The following is a 15,000-nucleotide window of genomic DNA, read 5'->3' as shown; positions in this document are numbered from 1 at the left end:
ATATGTATATATATATATATATATATATATATATATATATATATATATATATATATATATATGAGTAAACACATCCCCTTGGAACAGAGGTATTGACTGCTCCCTTTCCCTCAAACCAAAAGGAGAGGTGAGCGTGACCGGAAAGATATATAAATGTATATATATATATATATACTGTATATATATATATATATATATATATTTATATATATATACATATATATACATATATATATATATATATATAAAAATATAGTCTGATAATTGCTCTTTGTTACATTGGGGAGAGGGGATATGTATATATTTATATACTGTGTTTAGACAGACACTTGCTATTTATTAAATAGGATACATATATATATATATATATATATATATATATATATATATATATATATATATATATATATATATATATATATATATATATATATATTAAATGTAACCCATACACACTGCACCACTCAACTCGAAGCACGGAGGACCTGCAACTGTCCTCGACACACAACTCACTATTCAAATCAAAAGAAGCATAATGGATCCCTCGGGAAAGATTTCTATATCCTCCCCCCTATCAAAGAGCTATTCTACATTTAAGAAGACAGACATACAAATAGACAAATCATCCCAAAAGGAACCATATTCACAATCAACAAGAGGCACAAAATATGTATCTCAATGTATGATTCCTATTCTTGCATCGTTGCATTGCACGAGCAATTACGTTCAAGCAATGAGAGCGTTCTCGTTTGATATCTCGTACTAAAGACCTTTATTAATGTTTCATGTGGAATCTGGGCCTTGATTAAGATGCAGTCCCCTTTTTATAGGCTCTATTACGATCCATATACGACCAGGGGCATTCATTTATTTGACAGCTGTTTGATAAGGGGATAACAATGTCTGGATTTCTTGCAACAATTCTGTTGCTCTTTAGAATAACATCGTTGTTTCATATCCTTGGATATGAATATGATTGGTTTCATAATCTTGAATCAATACACGATGTTATTAACTCCGCCAAATTCCCTGATTGTGTTTATGTTTGTCTGTGTGTGTGTTTGTTTGTGAACAGCTTGCTGGTCACAATTTTAATCTTAGAGTAAATCAAATTGCAGGGATTAACTGTTATGTAAAGATATGGAAATGATTAAATTTTGGAAGGTCAAGGTTAAAGATCAAGGTCACGGTCAAGCGAAATGTCCAATTCACGTAATCAGCCATAAGTTTGGACATTGTTGTCACAGCGACTTCAAACATGGTTCATATTTGAGTGTTTGAAAACCCACGACAAGTAGTAAATGTTAAGGTCAAGGTCGAGAAATAAGTACCACGGTGGAGGTCTGTGCTATACTGAGTGCCCCTCTAGTTTACATTTAACTCGGAACATATTTTTATAGACTATTCAAATAGAAATGTGTAGTCTTCAATTTTCTTTAGGTAACGATACGATCTATCGCATGGTTTTACGATATACAAATTCAACAATTCAGGGATTGATACAATGTGTAGTCTCCGATTTTCTAACGATACTTAAGGTAACGATATGATGTAACACCTGGTTTTACAATATTCCAACTCAAAAATTCGGGGATTGAAATAATGTGTAGTCTTCGATTTTCTAACGATACTTATGGTAACGATACGATCTATCGCATGGTTTTACGATAATTTCACAATAGGATATCTAGATATCTAATTCGATCTATCGCATGGTTTTACGATAATTTCACAATAGGATATCTAGATATCTAATTCGATCTATCGCATGGTTTTACGATAATTTCACAATACGATATCTAGATATCTAATTCGATCTATCGCATGGTTTTACGATAATCTCTTCACACTACAATATCTAGAAACCAATTACATTCTATAAGCATTATTATAACCAATTCATGGATGAATAACGCCAATTATTTGGCAGTTATCAAACACCGCTTTTATACAAACAACCCATTAATTTGATACGCGATCATACTCGAGCACATTTCTTCCCTCTCATTAACGATATCATAATCCATTTACAGCGAGAATGGCGTTACAATATCCGGTGATTTTATAACACTGCTTTGACAAAGACACAATTCACAAAACGATTTTGCAGCTGTGCTTTGATGTACGATCAAGCACAGCTGGATGCTGACGTCAGAGAATTCCGCGTCGCGTTAGTTAATAAAGCCTGAAATTGAACGCTAAAGGAGTTCACAAATTATTCGTTATCGTGATAACAGGTACTGAACGCTGCAAGAGGCAGAGTTCACATGAAAAGAGGTTTCTATGAGCAAGAGCCCGTGCCATGCAGAAGAGGCAATCTTCAAAAATAGAATAAACTAGAGGGACATTCAATAGAGATCATGCTTTCACTATGGCAAGCAGTATTATTTTCCTAGTAACTCCTCTGTGTACTTGTATTTTAGGAATATTTTCTTCTAAATACAATGGATTTGTCCTTGGGTTATGCCGCAAATGTCCAACACGTTTCGTTGAAACTGGTTTAGTTGTTTTGGCGTAATGTCGTTCGCAAACATAAAAAAAATATTAGCTATTAACATTGCGATTATTTTCAAAGTACTGCTGCATACTTGTAATTTGATGTACTTTATCCAAAATGTTTCAGATTCATCCTTGGGTCACACCCAATAGGACAACCAATTTTGGTAAAAATCCATACAGTAGTTTTTGTGTAAAGTTGTTCACAAACAAATAAATAAAACTAAGAAACAGACGACAGCGGTGCATACATATTTGGCGAAGGCAAAATTACTTGGGGAAAATGCAGGGGTTTCACGTTTAAAACGCTTCCAGAACACCAAAATTACTGCCAGATTTTTGCTCAGACAACATCTATTAAGCATAAAACGCTTCCAGAACACTAAAATTACAGCCAGATCTTTGCTCAGACAACATATATAACGTTTAAAACGCTTCCATAAGACTAAAATTACTGCTAGATCTTTGCTCAGACAGCATCTATAACGTTTAAAACGCTTCCAGAACACTAAAATTATTACCAGATCTTTGCTCAGACAACATCTATAACGTTTAAAACGCTTCCAGAACACCAAAATTACTTCCAGATCTTTGCTCAGACAACATCTATAACGTTTAAAACGCTTCCAGAACACCAAAATTACTTCCAGATCTTTGCTCAGACAACATCTATAACGTTTAAAACGCTTCCAGAACACTAAAATTATTACCAGATCTTTGCTCAGACAACATCTATAACGTTTAAAACGCTTCCAGAACACCAAAATTACTTCCAGATCTTTGCTCAGACATCTATAACGTTTAAAACGCTTCCAGAACACTAAAATTGTTACCAGATCTTTGCTCAGACAACATCTATAACATTTAAAACGCTTCCAGAACACCAAAATTACTGCTAGATCTTTGCTCAGACAACATCTATAACGTTTAAAACGCTTCCAGAACACCAAAATTACTGCTAGATCTTTGCTCAGGCAACATTTATTAAGCATAAAACGCTTCCAGAAGACTAAAATTACTGCAAGATCTTTGCTCACACATCGTCTATAACGTTTAAAATGCTTCCAGATGACTAAAATTATTGCCAGATCTTTGCTCAGACAGAATTTATATCGATTAAAACGCTCCTAGAAGGACGAGAAAATATATGAAGTTTCTCCGTTCTATTTCTTGTTTAAATGATTTCAAAACGCCTGTAATGTAATCCGCTCTCCATATTTCATTAATTTAAAAATACTATTGGTTTGCTATGAAATGGAAGTACTCCTCTAAATTTAGAAGAAGCAACATAGATACAACTGAATGGAGCCGATATCAAACTTCTACAGGAAAAAAAAAAAATCATAAATTTTGAACATATGTATCATGACCTTTTATTCCTTGTGCTTCAACATAGTTTTTTATCTAATTACAGATCATGTAATGGGCGCTTTTGAGGATTGTATTTCAAAATTTAACCGTAAAACCAGCACTCATACTCAAGACCCCATTTTGCAATGCCCCATGTAATTTCTGAACAAACTTCTAACTCATTATTTTTAAAACTCAACAGTAAAACCCGCACTCATACTCAAGACCCAATTTTGCAATGAACCATGTAATTTCTTAACAAACTTCTTCTTCTTTGTCTACATCTTTTCCGACTTTTTTATGTGGGGTCGTTGTTTCTGACCAGCTTTCTCCATCTACCTCTGTCCCACACTTCATCACCAGTTAACCCCTTTGATCGAAGGTCATCCTTAATACATTCCATCCCTCTCCTTCTCGTTCCCTGTAACTCCATTTCCATCATCCTCCTCCCAAAATACTGTTCATCTATTCTCATGATATGACCATACCACCTCAGTCTACTTTCTTGGATCTTATCTGATAGTTTTCTAACTCCTGTGGTACCCCTAATTACTTCATTCCGTATCATATCTTTTCTTGTCACCCCACACATCCATCTCAACATTCTCATCTCTGCCACATCCAGTTTCTTCACTTCTATCTCCTTTATTGCCCACGTCTCCGCTCCATACATCATTGCCGGTCTCACAACGGTCCTGTGTACTTTACCTTTCAACTTAACCCCTATTTTCCTGTCGCATAGTACTCCACGCACTTTTTTCCAATTCTTCCATCCTGTTTGTATTATGTGGTTTATTTCTGCCACCAGATCACCATCCTCTTTCCTTGTAAACTGACTTCCCCATTCTCCCCATTTCTCAATCTCAAATACTCTGTCTTTTTCCTGCTGATCTTCAATCCTCTATTTTCCATTTCTCTTCTCCACTCCTCCAGCCTCTCCTCTACTACCTCTCGCCTAGTGCTACACAGTATAACATCATACGCAAAAAGCATACACCAAGGAGACTGATCTCTAATACCTTGTGTTACTACATCCATGACCAGATCAAGTAGGTAAGGGCTCAATGCATCCCAGTGATGCAGTCCAACACTTACTGGGAAACTTTCTGTTAGGCCTATACTGCTCTTAACATTTGCTTCTGCCCTCTCATACACATCTTGGGTGACTCTTACGTATTTCTCAGGGACTCCCCTTTCTCTCATACATCTCCACAGCTTAACAAACTTCTAACTCATTATTTTCAAAACTCAGCAGCAAAACCAGCACTATTACTCAAGACCATATTTTGCAATGCACCATGTAATTTCTTAACAAACTTTTAATTCATTATTTTCAAAACTCAACTGTAAAACCAGCACTAATACTCAAGATCCCATTTTGCAATGCACCGTGTAATTTCTCAACAAACTTCTAAGACATTAATTTCAAAACGTAACAGTAAAACCAGCACTCATAGCCAAGACCCCATTTTACAATGCACGATGTAATTTCTTTACAAATATCTAACTCATTATCTTCGTTTAGGTAAGACGATATCCCAGAGTGTGATGACAAAGCTGAATATTCGACCCATTTCACCTGCCATCTCAACTGGAAGGAAGAAGTGTAATGGCTGAATTAATCCTCTAAGCCACGCCCCCTTTTTTCCAAGGATATCAGGGACACCACGTGTAATGAGATAGTTGCTGGCCTCGTTATCCGTCAAATCCCTTTAGACTAATGGCGTCGGAGCTGAATTTCGGTCTTCCGTAACAAGATTCATTTTGAGACTTAAAACCCACAGATGAGGAGCTCTTAAAGGATCGGAGATATATCAGTGCATCGTATATTGATTAAGAGGGAGTAATGATGATCTCGTCTATATAAAAAAAGAGCATGTGTCTGGCTATACATAGTATACGCGACCCGTTAAAAATAACGGCAAAATATTCGGATAGATTAATACTGCAGCATAAAGGATAAATTGATACTGGGGCGTAACTATTAGATTAATACTAGGACATAAATGATAGTCAAATACTGGGGCATAAATGTTATATTGATACTGGGGCATAAAAGATATTTTAATATTGGAGCATAAATGTTAGAGTGATACTGGACATAGAGGACAGTTTAATATTGGGGCATAAATGTTAGAGTGATACTAGGATATAAAGGATAGTTCAATACTAGGGCATACATGTTAGATTAATACTGGGACATAAAGGATAGTTTAATACTGGGGCAAAAATGTTAGATTGATACTGGGACATAAAATATAGTTTAATACTGGGGCATAAATGTTATATTGATACTGGGACATAAAGGATAGTTCTATACTGGACCATAAATGTTAGATTAATATTGGAGCATAAAGGATAGTTCAATACTGGGGCATAAATGTTAGATTAATACTGGGAAACAAAGGATAGTTTAATACTGGGGCATAAATGTTAGATTAATACTGGGAAACAAAGGATAGTTTAATACTGGGGCATAAATGTTAGATTAATACTGGGACATAAAGGATAGTTCAATACTGGGGCATAAATGTTGGATTAATACTGGGACATGAAGGATAATTCAATACTGGGGCATAAATGTTAGATTAATACTGAGACATAAACGATAGTTTAATACTGGGGCATAAATGTTAGATTAATACTGGGACATAAAGGATAGTTCAATACTGGGGCATAAATGTTGGATTAATACTGGGACATGAAGGATACTTCAATACTGGGGGATATATGTTAGATTATACTGAGACATACACGATAGTTTAACATTGGGACATAAATATTATATTAATACTGCTGCATTAATAGGTAGTAGGCTGGCCAAAGCACCAGCTACCCGCTGAGATAATACCGCTAGAGTGTTATCGTACTCTTTGACTGGCCAGATAATACTATACTGAATCCCCCTTTGGTTACAGTTCAATTTGCCTTTATCTGCACATACATCGCATAGTCTGACGTGTTCTTTACATATTCTCTTCTTTCCTCATACACTTGCCAACACTAAAACAACAGAAAAGTTCTTCTTCACTCAAGAGGTTATTTACTGTACTGTGATACAAATGAAATCATGTAGAATATTGAAACTAAATACAAATCTGCATCATTCAGTTTAATATAAGTGATTGGCTAGATGGAAGTGTGATTTTTAATTGACAGTTTATAATATTCTTTTTAAAATATAACTGTATAAGCAGGCGTTTGCCATAGAGCCAACATATCTTATAGACTTCATCACAATCCACAGAGACATGAGGGAAGTGGAGGAGGAAAAGATGATAAGAGTGTCACGACTGAGATGGTGTGGGCACGTGTTAAGGATGAATGGTGGGGAGGGAGTGAGGAAAATCTTGGGAGGAACCTTTAAGAGGGAGAAAATCAAGAGGGAGGCAGAGAATGAGATGGCGAGATAAGGTGGATGATGATATGAAGAAAAGAGGATGCCTTTGATCAAAGGCATTGGAGAGGGCGCATCAAGGAACCGACTCCTTAATATAGGGATAAGGGTGGGGAAAAAGAAGAATTAGATGGCGAGATAGGATGAAGGATGATAGGGAGAGAAGAGGTTTAGTGGATGAGGATGCCTTTGATAGTTGGCACTGGAGAGAGAGCATTAGGCAACCGACCCCTAAATGTAAGGATAACGGTGGGTAGAAGAAGAATTAGATGGCGAGATTAGGTGAAGGATGATATAGAGATTTCATGGAAGAGGATGCCTTTGATCAAAGGCATTGGAGAGGGCTCATCGGGCAACCAACCCATTAATTTAGGGATAACTGTGGGGAAGAAGAATTAGATGGCGAGATTAGCTGAAGGATGATATGGAGAGAAGAGATTTGGTGGGAGAGGATGCCTTTAATCGAAGGCATTGAAGAGTGCCCATCTGGCAACCAACTCCTTAAATGTAGGGATAGCGATGGGGAAGAAGAAGAATTAGATGGCGAGATTAGGTGAAGGATGATATGGAAAGAAGAGATTTGGTGAGAGAGGATGCCTTTGATCGAAGGCATTGAAGAGGGCGCAACATGCATCCAAACCCTAGATGTATGGATAATAGTGGAGAAGATTAAAAATTAGATGCCGAGATTAGTTGAAGGATGATATGGAGAGAAGAGGTTTGGTTGAAGAGGATGCCTTTGATCGAAGGCATTGAAGAGGGCACAACATGCAACCAAACCCTAGATGTAGGGATAACGGTGGAGGAGATTAAAAATTAGGTGGCGAGATTAGTTGAAGGATGATATGGAGAGAAGAGGTTTGGTGGAAGAGGATGCCTTTGATCGAAGGCATTGGAGAGGGCGAATTAACAACTGACCCCTTAATGTAGGGATAATGGTAGGGAAGAAGAAGAATTAGATGGCAAGATTAGGTGAAGGATGATATGGAGAGAAGAGATTTCATGGAAGAAGATGCCTTTGATCGAAGACGTTGGAGAGGGCGCATCAGGCCACCGACCCCTTAATGTAGGGATAACGGTGGGGAAGAAGAATTAGATGGCGAGATTGGGTGAAGGATGATATGGAGAAGAGATTTTGTGGAAGAGGATGCCTTTGATTGAAGGCATTGGAAAGTGGGCATCAGGCAACCGACTCCTTAATGTAAGGATAATAGTGGGGACGAAGAAGAATTAGATGACAAGATTAGGTAAAGGATTAAATGGAGAGAAGAGGTTTGTTGGAAGAGGATGCCTTTGATCGCAGGCATTGGAGAGGGCGCATCAGTCAACCGATCCTTTAATGTAGGGATAATAGTGGGGGAGGAGGAAAGACGTAGAATATCTCATGGCTTTACAATAACCCTTTGATACGGATACGATCGAGTAGGGCAGAATGTGAATATACTACAAGTCAGTTCCAGACGCGGAAGTTGATTAAGTCGGAAATTGCCTTGATGGAAACGATTTCGTAAACCAATCGTTGGGACAAATGTGTAACAACAAAATTATTCTTATTTCTGCTTCGTTATTACTAGTTGGTTTTTCAAGGTTTGTTTCACGAAAAACCTTTAATTGAAATTATATTTCTTTGTTTCTTATTTCTTTACACTATGGCTAACACAATATCTAGAATTACCAAATATCAGGGAAATGTGTAATTTTTCTGAGACGGAGAAATTTAATAAACAAAGAATTACATTCGAATAAAATAGAAAAAAGCCCCCTGAGAGTGCAGACCTCCACCACGGCAACTTATTTCTCGAAACCAGCTTGCCTTTCCCAGAGTCAATGTAGACGGCAGGCGATTTGTAGTCTAGTGACAACCATGTGCGAACTTTGGGATAAGGTAAGGGTTAATTCGGACGACGTTTTGCACGACCTTGACTTAGACCTAGGACTTTCAATATTGAATCACTTCTACGTCTCAATATTGAATCACTTCCACGTCTCCACATAACATTTAACCCCTATAAGTTTCACACCTCTATGATTAAAACTGTGGCCACGAAGTAGTTCACAAACAAACAAACGGTCAAACCGAGGCGAAAACATAATCCCCTGACAACTTCGGTAACGGAGGTAATAAACATCAAACAGCAGGATGTAAATAGGACTATATGCACAGTGCCTTTAAAACATATCTGGCATTAGACGCTCGTTTAAAAGACACCATATCATAACAACTGGAATAGTTGATAAAATATCAAATGAATTCACGCATCTTGCAATTTACGTTAATTCAATAATGTCAGATACATAAAGGTAGAAAACAGTAAACAGGAAACTACAACGGATGTCAGGAAAATAGAGGTAGATAACGGTACACTGGACACTACAACAGATGTAGGAAAAATAGATGTATATAATGGTACACTGGAAACTACAGCAGATGTCAGAAAAATAGCCGTAGGTACAGTAATGGTACACTGGAAACTACAAATGATGTCATATGCATAGAGGTAGAAAACAGTACACTGGAAACTACAACTGATGTCAGATACATAAGAGGAAGAAAGTCATACAGGGGAAACTACATCAGACGTCAGAAACGTAGGGGTAGATAATGGTACACTGAAAAAAAAAACTGATGTCAGAAGCATAAAGGTAGAAAATAGTACACTGGAAACTACAACTGATGTAAGAAAAATAGGGGTAGATAATGGTACACTGGAAATACCAAATGATGTCAGATAGATAGAGGTAGAAACCAGTACAAAAGAAACTAATACTGATGTCAGATACATAGCGGTAGGAAACGGAACACTAAATTACGACTGATGTCCGACTTATAAGGGTAGATCACATTACACTGGGAACTACAACTGATGTCAAAAACATATAGGTAGAAAACGGTACACTGGAAACTACAACTCAAGCCACATACATAGAGGTACAAAACAATAAAAAGGAAACTACAACTGATGTCAGACACATAGAGGTAGAAAATGGTACCCTGGAAACTACAACTGATGTCAAATATTTAGAGGTAGAAAATGGTACGTTGGAAACTACAACTGATGTAAGAGACATAGAGGCAGAAGACGTTGCACTGGAAACTAAAACTGATGTCAGATACATAGAGGTAGAAAACAGTACACTGGAAACTACACCAGATGTCAGAAACATAGAGGTAGAAAACGGTACACTGAAAATTACAACTGATGTCAGAAAGATAGAGGTAGAAAATGGTACTCTGAAAACTACAACTGATGTCAGATATATAGAGGTAGAAAACGATACACTGGGATTACAACTGATGTCAGAAACATAGAGGTAGATATTGGTATACTGGAAATTACAACATATGTTAGAAACATAGAGGTAGGTAACTGTACACTAAAAACTACAACAGAATTTAGAAACATAGAGGTAGAAAACGGTACACTGGAAATTGCAATTGATGTCAGTTACATAGGGGTAGAAGATGGTACATTGGAAATTGCAATTGATGTCAGATACATAGGGGTAGAAGATGGTACACTGGAAACTACAACTGATGTCAGATACATAATAGGTAGAAATCGGTACACTGAAAACTACATCAGATGTTAGAAACATAGAGGTAGAAAACGGTACACTGAAAATTACAACTGATGTCAGAAAGATAGAGGTAGAAAATGGTACTCTGAAAACTACAACGGATGTCAGATATAGAGGTAGAAAACGATACACTAGGACTACAACTGATGTCAGAAACATGGAGGTATATATCGGTATACTGGAAATTACAACATATGTTAGAAACACAGAGGTAGATAACTGTACACTAAAAACTACAACAGAAGTTAGAAACATAGAGGTAGAAAATGGTACACTGGAAATTGCAATTGATGTCAGATACATAGGGGTAGAAGACGGTACACTGGAAACTACTACTGATGTCAGAAACTTATAGGTAGAAAACAGTACACTTGAAATTGCAATTGATGTTAGATACATAGGGGCAGAAGATGGTGCACTGGAAACTACTACTGACGTCAGATACATATAGGTAGAAAACAGTACACTGGAAACTACAACTGATGGAAGAAACATAGAGGTAGAAAATGGTACACGGGAAAATACAACTGATGTAACACACATAGAGGTAGAAGACGGTACACTGGAAACTACTACTAATGTTAGATACATAAAGATATAAAACGGTACAATGGAAGCTACAACAGATGTCAGAAACATAGAGGTAGATAATAGTACACTGGAAACTACAACTGATGTCAGATACATATAGGTAGAAATGGTACACTGGAAATTACACCTGATGCCAGGTACATAGAGGTAGTAAATGATACACTGGAAACTAAAATTGATGTCAGATATACAGTATATATATATATATATATATATATATATATATATATATATATATATATATATATATATATATATAGGTAGAAAACGGTACACTGGAAACTAATACTGATGTCAGAAACATAACGGTAAAAAGCGGTACACTGGAAATTGCAACTGATGTCAAATACATAGAGGTACAAAGTGGTACACTGGAAAATAATACTGACGTCAGTGGCAGATACATAGGCTAGACGTAGAAAACAGCCGACTGGAAAAACCAACTAATGTGGATACATATAGGTAGAAAACGACACACTAGAAATTACAACTGATGTCAGATACATTAAGGTAGAAAACGGTACACTGGAAACTACAACTGAGATCAGATACATAGAGGCAGAAACAGTACACTGAAAATTACAACTGACGTGAGGTACATAGAAGTAGAAAACGGTATACAGGAAACTGCTGCTGTTATTGTCAATTACTATTCAACGAGATTCTACTGGTCTGTAGTTGTTTCTCGTCCTACCGCCCACCGGCTAATCCAAATGACAATGATCATCAGTGTCGTCCAGGTTCAATGTAAACAGCAAGGGCAAGAAATTTCATTCGTGAACAGTTTCTGAATAGCATGTGGCTGTAATATCCGTAGATTATTCCTTCAAAGAGGGAAAAGATGAATGGTGAATAATATTTACGTAGTCATTTAAATAAACATATTCATATATATATTTATATATATATATACATATATATATATATATATATATATATATATATATATATATATATGTATATATATATATATATATATATATATATATATATATATATATATGTATATATATACATATATATATATATATATATATATATATATATATATAAAGACCACAAACAGACGAGAGTGGAGGAACATATCTGGGATCTTTGTCTTCCAATAAACTAACAACTGATGAATACATATATATATATATATATATATATATATATATATATATATATATATATATATATATATATATATAAAGTATGTATATGTAATCATATTATGCGATGAAACAAACACACACATACACACACAGAGGGACATGGTATACACGAATCAAGGGGAAAACAGACAAAGACAGCAGCAGTATCCTTAATATGCGCATCGAAATTAATATCTGCACAGTTCATTCCAGGACGAAATTATCTGGAAACAATGAGAGCGTTCGCGTTGTTTGATAAAGCGGGATAAAGATCTTTATTAAAGCACCGTGATGGACACAGTAGTCTGATTACTATTCATCCCCCTTTTATAGGCTTCATTACGATCCATAAATGGGGGACGTTCGTTTATTTTACTATAAAAGATACAGAGGAATACAGAAGCGAGAAGATATCACAGATACAGATAGAGTACATCGAATACAACAGCATGAAGATATCACGGTATTCAAGTCGTAGGAGGAGTTTAATGAAGTCTGAAATTGCAAGGAAAAGGGAGTCCATAAAGTCATCGTAATTGCAACGACTTGTTATGAGAATAGCAAGATGCCCCCCCCCCCCCTCCCCCCAAGATGTCGTCTGGTAACGATTTGGTGAACATCTTGGATGGTGCGCTCAAAGAAGGGAAGGAATGAGATGAATGCACCAAATGCAATCCGGTTGTTGATAACATGTGTGTCCCTCGCTGTATAACTAAATGCAAATTTTAATTTGTTTTTCAAGCATTAACTGTTTATTTCTTAGATAAATGGCCCCAAGTATTCTATCTTATTTTTCTTGGTTTCTTGAAATTTTTATAGTTATTATACGAAAGATTTGTTTTAATGTTGATAACATGTGTGTCCCTTGCTGTATAACTGATTGTAATTTTTTATTTGTTTTTCAAGCATTTAATGTTTATTTCTTGGATAAATAACCACAATTATTCCATCTTATTTCTCTTTGTTTTATGAAGTTTTTATAGTTTTTATACGAAAGATCTGTTTTAATGTTGATAACATGTGTGTCCCTTGCTACAGAACTGATTGCAATTTTAATTTTGTTTTCCAGTCATTTACTGTTTATTTTTTTAGATAAATTACATCATCTATTCTATCTTATTTCTCTTCCTCTTGTTTCTTGAAGTTTTTATAGCTCATATACGAAAGATCCGCTCTAATGTTGAGAACATGTCTCTCTTGCTGTATAACTTATTGCAATTTTAGATTTGTTTTTCAACCATTTACCTTATTATTTTTTTTATATAAATTACAAATATTCTTATTTCTCTTTATTTCTTGAATTTTTTATAGTCTATATACGAAAGATCGGTTTCAATGATAACAAGCGTGTCCCTTGCTACAAAATTGATTGCAATGTTAGAATTTATTTTCAATCATTTACTGTTTATTTTTTTTTTAGATAAATTACATCATCTATTCTATCGTATTTCACTTTGTTTCTCGAAGTTTTCACAGTTTATATACGAAAGATCAGTTTTAATGATGTTACTGTTCTTAAAGTATTTTATAAGTTTTCATTACTTATTTTGCACTTTACTTACTTCCATATTACCTTTCCTCACTGGCTTGTTAATTCCCGTTGGAGCTCTTGGGATTATAGCATCTTGCTTTTCCAACTAGGGGGATAGCTTGGCTAGTACTTTAATAATAATAATAATAATAATAATAATAATAATAATAATAATAATAACAACAACAACAATAATAATATTATTATTATAGGGATAATTTCAATCTTCATTATAATTATGTCTGGTGAATATATAGGATATCTCTAATACATATTGATTAGTCGATTAAAATAAATGATGCAGATTATTAAAAAAGAACAAATGAGAGATAAATTTAGCTATGAATAAAAAAATATGAACGATTATGATAATAAAAAAAAGGACAAATCGAAGAAACATTTAGGCAGGAAAAAACAGATATGATATTCATTAGAATTAATTTTTTTGCTTTTGCCTTTTTATGAGTGGCAGAGAGAGAGAGAGAGAGAGAGAGAGAGAGAGAGAGAGAGAGAGAGAGAGAGAGAGAGAGAGAGAGAGAGAGAGAGTTACTTTTCTGACCTGGGCTATCAGACACTTGAAGGCAGTAATTCAAGTACCCAGTCGATTATCACGAAAATTGAAAAAAAATTGAATATAAAATTTGGTCAAATACTATTAGCCCATACATACATACATAAATCCATAAAAGCACACACACACACCTATATATATATATATATATATATATATATATATATATATATATATATATATACACTATATATATGGCTGAGGACATGAAGCGTAACGTAGATGATGAATGGAGATGTATTGATTTAAAAGTACAAGATAGAGACGACTGGCAAAATCTAACCGAGGCCCTTTGTGTCAACAAGCGCAGAAGGAGATGAAATATATATATATATATATATATATATAT

This window comes from Palaemon carinicauda, chromosome 33 (genome assembly GCF_036898095.1).
Source record: "Palaemon carinicauda isolate YSFRI2023 chromosome 33, ASM3689809v2, whole genome shotgun sequence".
In the NCBI taxonomy this organism is placed as follows: Eukaryota; Metazoa; Arthropoda; class Malacostraca; order Decapoda; family Palaemonidae; genus Palaemon; species Palaemon carinicauda.
The sequence above is the reverse complement of the archived record's forward strand: the minus strand, read 5'-3'. Positions refer to the sequence as shown.